The sequence below is a fragment of the Pterocles gutturalis genome, unplaced genomic scaffold (genome assembly GCF_000699245.1).
Source record: "Pterocles gutturalis isolate BGI_N339 unplaced genomic scaffold, ASM69924v1 scaffold750, whole genome shotgun sequence".
NCBI lineage: Eukaryota > Metazoa > Chordata > Aves > Pterocliformes > Pteroclidae > Pterocles > Pterocles gutturalis.
In genome coordinates, this window is record NW_010142983.1 from 23,548 (window position 1) to 30,911 (window position 7,364).

Consider the following 7,364-nt stretch of genomic DNA (forward strand, 5'->3'; position numbering starts at 1 on the left):
TTCTTAAAATACACAGATGCCAGCCCCAATGTCTGATAATAAATTAGTCTCACAATGAATTTTTCTGACAAATTTATTCTCTAATTACATTCACAAGTCTTCCTTTAAATGTATTTATATACACATGTTGACATACACTTAGGTAAAAGGTGTAGAAAGCTATAGAACTGGCAGACTGATACCAATTAGGAGTATTCATTAAATATCAGCATTTGATAACATTCTACTATTACATATTGCCACTTCCTGAGCTCAACTATACCCTTTCTAGCATAGTAAGGGACAAGGCTTTCCTCCTAGCATGTGCACTTTTCACAGATGCTTCACTGCTATACAGCAACTTAACAGAACCTTTAAAGCACGCTGGAGCGGAACAGGAAGAGTAAGAGTAGATATGTGGACCCTCTTGCAAAGTTCATGGTGTATAATGGGAGGAGATGATCCACAGGGGCAGGGTAATTACCCCAGAAAGAAGCAAAATTTTGGTTAAATTTGGTTTGCATCACCACATGGAAGATACTAGAAGTAGGTTGTCAAGGGCATGAGGAAATTGTTCATGTTTCCAGAAGGACAGAAGGAGCTAACAGAGATCAGAACGTCTCAGAGACATCTCACTGGATGCAATACAACTCAAATGTCTGCTACAAAAGCAAACACCTCTTAGCCATAGAATTGGCTGTGCACAATCTAGTGTGACCAGGCAGTGTGACAGCACAGCACAGGCACAGTCAGGAGCCAACAGAGGAATTGGGACAGCTTCCACTGCAAACCTTTATCTATTTCCTCCTCCTGGGAATAGGTTATCCAACTAATAGCTATTTTGCTTAAACTTCTAGCCTTTCTTCTTGAAATTAAAAGCAGCATTTAAGTACCTCACCTACAGACTCAGAGCACTGAAGCCAAGGTCTGCACATGACTTGCGCAATATATGCTTACAGGCCAGAAAGCCAACCGTGTCCTTGGCTGCATCATAAGAAGCATGACCAGCAGGTCGAGGAAGGTGATTCTCCCCCTCTGCTCTGCTCTCGTGAGACCCCACCTGGAGTACTGTGTTCACCTTTGGAGTCCTCAGCACAGGAGGGACATGGACCTGTTGGAGCAGGTCCAGAGGAGAGCCACAAAGACAGTCAGAGGGCCGGAGCACCTCCCATATGAGGACAGGCTGAGAGAGTTGGGCTTGCTCAGCCTGGAGAAGCTAAGGCTCCAGGGAGACCATATAGCAGCCTTCCAGTACTTCAAGGGGGCTACAAGAGATGGGGAGGCACTCTTCATCAAGGAGTGTCACTACCAGCCCTGGTAAAAAAAGTCTCACTCCATCTTTCTTAGGAGCCCTCTTTTTGTATTGCAAGGCCACTATCCTTTTCTTCTCCAGGCTGAACAACTCAAACTCTCTCAGCCTGTCTTACACAGGAGGTGCTCCAGCCCTCTGGTAATCTTTGTGGCCTTCTTCTGGACCTACTCCAACAGGTCCAAGTCTTTCTTGTACTGGATGCAGTACTCCAGGTCGGGTGGGGTCTCATAAGAGCAGAATAGAGCGGGAGAATCACCTCCCTTAAGCTGCTGGCCAGGATACAATTGGCTTTCTGGGCTGCAAGCACACATTGCTGGCTCACATCCAACTTCGCATCCACCAGTATCCTCAAGTCCTTCTTTTCAGGGCTGCTCTCAATCACTTCATCCCCCAGTCTGTACTGATATTGGGGATTGCCCTGACTGAGGTGTGGGACCTTGCACTTGGCCTTGCTGAACACCATGAGGTTCACATGGGCCCCCTCTCCAAACCTGTCAGGCTCTTTCTGGATGGCATCTCTTCCTTCAAGCAAATCAACTGCATTACTTAGCTTGGTGGCATCCTCAAACTTGCTGAGGGTGCACTCAATCCCACTGTCTACATCCTTAATAAAGATATTGAACAGTACCAGTCCCGATATGGACCCAAGGCACACCACTTGTTACCAATCACTGTGTGGACATGGAGCCATTCCAAATCTGTGGAGGCAGCATCCAGCCAACTCCTTATTCATCAAATAGTCTATCCATCAAACTCACCTCTCTCTAATTCAGCAACAAAGGTGTTGTGTGGGACAGTGTCAAAGACCTTACAGAAATAAGGCCTTTATAATTAATAATTAAGTATAATTATATAATCAAAACAATGCACACATGTATAAGAGACTGAAAATACCAAAACTGAGAAGGCTATAGCTATATAGCCTCAATAAGCTTGTTGCCCTAGGTCTAGAAGTTAAAAAAAGTATTCGGACCTGCTGAAAAAGCAGAAGACACCTCATTTAACATTGAGAGCATACAGCCTTCTTTCTTCATGTCCCAACCCCTCACTTTGCACACATGAAATCAAGCTGAATTACTCCCTGCTTTCAGTCATTCACTTTGACAGGTCATGGTACATTACAGCCCCACACAATGGGCCCTGCTGTGATGGTGGAAATAATTCAGATTCACTTTCTCAGAACAGTTTTTCCATTTCATTGGCCACCAGAGCACCACATCTCGCTGTCAGTTTAAAGAGTCACCTGAAAACTGTCAAACTATTTCTGCCACCTAAGCTACTCCTTCCTGCTTTATTAAAGTATCCACTATTCTCAAGACAAACACATGAACAGGCAAAGCCTCTGTATTTAGTGAAGTCCTGCAGAACACCCTCTATGGGAGGAAGCAATCTCACAGAAGTCACTTGTACAAGTGCAGGGGGACTGCAGGTGGCTAAGAAAGGGGTGCAGCACCCACCCTGCCAAGCCCATCACCACCTCCACAGCAGCACACTGTCAGCAAGGCTGCAAACCTGCTCCACCTGCTTCCCACACACCCACCCGAGGGACCCAGTCAACAGCAGCCACCCAGGCAGCCCCAGCTGTCCCATCAGGGCACAGAGCCAGCCCACAGCGCTGCTGTCGCAATGGGAACAGACTATGCACATGCTGCACCCTCCTCTGCTCACACGGCCTCCTCCCACCCACACATCCTCCTCACACCTGGACACATTTCCACGCAGGATCTGCTATCCACACCACACGGTCTGCAATCAGGAACATCCCTGCTCTGTCCTCCAGCGCACAGTGCAGCAGGATGCTGCCCAGATTTCCTGGGACGCAGTTAACAACCTGCTGTGCTTCAGAAAGTCTTTCACTTTCCCTTTCCAGATAGAGCAGCTACATATCCCAGGTTTTGACAGCTATAAGACTCAAAGTTGAAGCTTATAAAGGTGCTGGAAAATGATTTTATAAAATAGCAGCCTAAGGGATGGTTCCATACATCCGTTTCCTGAGAGAAGATAAGGAAAGCCTCTGGGGCAACACTGGAAGAACAGCTACACAAGCTCTCCCACACCAAGCACAGGCCATCCCAGAGCAGGCCAGACTGCTGCCATCACCACCATCTCCCTGGGAGACAACAGATGCAGAGCCCCATCTCTTTGCATGTAGGACCCACCCCTGAGCCCACCAGGGGAGGCTGCTGTGGCAGCACAGAGGCAGTCTGCGAACCACAATACATGACCAGGGAGGCTGAACCTGTGCTTTTAGTGAGGAAGCCTAATCCAAACCACATTCCAGCAGGACCAGGAGCACTCGGCCTCAGGCTCTGACCCAGCATGGGGCACCTGATAGGTCCCTGGAGACAGCACTGCCCCAAGCCATGCTGGGCAACCCTGGGACCTACTCTGTGCCAGGGCAGACTGGTATGCTGCAGCGAGAGCTAGGGCTCTGGGGAAGGGCAGAGGTCCTCTCCCACCCTACAAGGTAAGGCACAGGGCTCTAGATTGCTTCCCCCACCATCCCTGCCCACACCCATACCACTTACTCCTAACCTCCTGAAAGCAGTCTGGCCTCTTGAAAAAAAAAAGGTCTGTACACACAAATATACATAGACACAAATAAATATATATCTCTGCAGCACATAAAAAGCATACGTCTCTCTCTCTCTACAGAGTCCTGCCTGGTATACAGTATGCTAAGCCAACCTAAATTTCTCCTTTTTCAAAACTGACAATATTTCACTTACTTTCTACATACTTAAAGACTACACAAGTGCAAAGCAGTTCGGACTCTGCCAGCATCCCGTAAGGAGAAATAGTCCATCACTGAGCATAATGATCAAGAAATTCCAGTATTTGCCTTATAAGAGTGGCAGTGACAAACCATACTGAGCCCTTCAGCAAGGGCAAATGGCTAGTCACGGTTGCATTGGTAAGGACTTAAGGAGCAGCCTACATTGTGCTAAGCACTGTACAAATATGAGGCAGATAATGAGTCCTTTCTCAAAGACAAAAGAGGGTCCAGTTTATACCACAGAGTGTAAAGGAGAGGCAGGGGGACACCGCATACCAGAACCATACAGATTCAGAGTGTGAAATTCACATCCCTCTTGCTGAACACTTTTATCAGTTAACAGTGGGTAGTTTTTCTCAGCTTTGCTTATGTTTGCTGTGACAGCAAAAAGAAACTCTGGCAGAAACCTCTTTAAAGAGGGCTTTGCCAGCAGAGCTGCACACAGAATTGCTGTAGTAGAGACAAGGGCTTGATAAGCTAGACAAAAGAACACGATTAACAGACTTAACTTAGAAAGAGGCCATGTTGGTTCCCAAATGCTTCAAACTGATACCGACAACAGGAAAGGAGACAATTCATTTAAACACACATAAGGGAAAAAGAAAGGAAGGCAGAGCAAGAGAAAGGAAACTAAGATAAATAAAATCTGGAGACAGCATGTAATCTGGGGCCAGGCCTGCCTGTGTGCTTATAAACTTTGCAGTGACATTTGTTATCCACAACAGAGCTTGTGCACAAGGGTCAGAACCAGCCCACCTTGTTAGGTTTATTCTGAAAATTTTGGCCCCAGCCTTTGCACTAACACAAGGTGGAGGGGAAACAAAGAACTTTCACTAGTTATCCACAGCAGAAAACACTTTCTGTTGATTCATCTCTCATGGGGCAGCAGTGGTTTCTAGATGATCTTTCAGCTGGAGACCAAATGCCAGCTGTACATGGCAGGACCAATCACTACAGGCATTAGCTTTGCATGTTGCAGCAAGACACCAGCACTATTTAGGAAGGAGAGCCCACGTGGTGCAGTGATGATCTCGAAGCAGCCCAGCTTTCACATGCCCATGAGGCAGAGGCTCCCTTCCAGCCCCTCTACCTAGATCAGGTTTAAGAGGGTGACTCTCACTTCCTTGTGTGCATCTAGGATTACTTGCAAAGAAAGGTCACCCAGGCCAGCCAGTATGACTGTGCAGAAATCATTCCTTCTCTTTGCCAAAAAGCATTCCCAGGAATTAGAGGAAGATAAAAATCTCATCTGGATTTTGTTTGTAAGAGTCCTTGAATGCTACCGGCAGTAGAAAGTCCAGCCACCAACACTTACAGTGTGTTGTACTGAAGCCACACACAGCTACAAGGCAGCAGTCTCCCTTGAATATGCTTTACAGTAGAATACTCTGAACTTTCCCTTTATTACTAATGGGGAGCTATAACAGATTGAGTCAAGTTATAGAGAACTAAAGGGAGTCACAAATTCTCAATTAAACAAAGCCTCACTTTTTATATAGAAGCTATTTATCATTTTATCACAACTAGTTATACTCTATGTTGTTCTTGAACATGAGACTATATGTGAAGTTATAGTTAACTGTGGAAATAAATTTTAACGTCTATCTAGTTGTCTAACTAAAAACATGCAGTTTTCTTATGTCACCATACTTACCTGCAGCAGAGAATTTAAAGGTTCTTTTAATCAAGAATTACTGAAGGTATGTTATCAGACCTAACTCTTTTCCAATAACTAAATGCCAAAGATATTTGAGAGTAAGATATACACCACCTCTATCCTCGGTGATACTGATTCAGACCTCCTAGTGATGACATTAAAACCAGGATGAAAGGTCCTCTCAATTTCACAGTAATGCACACTGGCTGTCACCAGGGAAGTAACGCAGATTGTAAAAGCATAGATATGACCTTCACCAGCCACCAAGGGAATGCAGCAGACTAGTTCTGGCAGCTCAGAGCAGTGTAGGGAAAAAGACCTAGTTGCCATTTAGATCATCTGCCACCTCAGAAACACCAGAACACTCTGAAAGGACATAAAGAAGCAGTACATCTTCATGTTCCATCAGATTCTCCTGATCTTCCAATGTCATTTATATGAAGGTCTGAATTGTCTTTTGTTAATTATTTTTAACCAACAGATGACCATTTGTAACATCTAATAGGATGCTCAGTAAATAGGTCAAAATAGTAATAGAGCTGCAAAGACCCCTTGCCCCTTTTTCTTAATAAAGGAGAAACATTGAACAGGTTGGGTGTTTAAACTAGAATGTGAACCATTTGTAGTGCTCAAGTACATTCTTAGGGAACTCACGGTAACCACCTACTGAGTTTAAACTCAATTACAAACACCACAAGGAATAAGAACACTTTATCATGACCAGTACAGAATATGAAACATGTCAAGTGCTCCTACATCACGAGGCCAGTACATGGGAACTCAATGTCAGAAACAATTCAGAAAGCAAAAAGGTCATTGCAAAAAGTAAACAACTACAGCAACAAATAATCTTGCCAATTTCTAATTTAGAACCATAGTCATTGTTTACAGAAGTATTTTTACTGAAACATGATACTTTTTTTCCATTCTCCTTCCCCTAACATGCAGGAGTTAGCACAGCATACACAACTACCAGCTGTACTGTGACAGGCTATTTCAGCTGAGTATGCTCTACTCCATACTGGATGTGCCTTAGAAGTTGTCACATCTCTACTTGACACTAGTACCAAAACTATGAATTCCAATACCAAGTAAAAAAAAACTAAAAAGTTACAATTACAGGAGGAAAACACCATTTGACAGAATCAAATATCACTACTGTTGCTTAAGAAAAAAATAATCACAAGTAAATAGCTATTTAAAGCTCCAGACTAACAAGGGAAAAAGTAGTAAGCTTTATCACCAAGATATTCTAGAAAGTTTGGTTCTACAAGATGAGCTTGAGGAGCAGCAAAGCTAAAGATAGCTCAATCCACAGAGCACCTGAAATATTTGTCTGACAACATGACAGAAGAAGGGAAAACATATCAAAGCAAGTATTAGACACAGCAACGCAGAAAAACAGAGTTGCTGATGCCTTGCATTTGAGTTTTTGTTTCCTCCCCAGTGTATCTATTAACACATCTACATAACCTTAAGTTATTACAATATGTTTAATGTAACAGTACTAACCTCAGCTTGCAATTAAGCCTTATTATGTATCATTACCAGAAGGGGCAGTTGTGATCATACGTCTTATCAGTTATTTCTCATGTAAGACTGGAAGGTTATCTTTTTTTTCCTCCCTCCCTTTTTTTTTT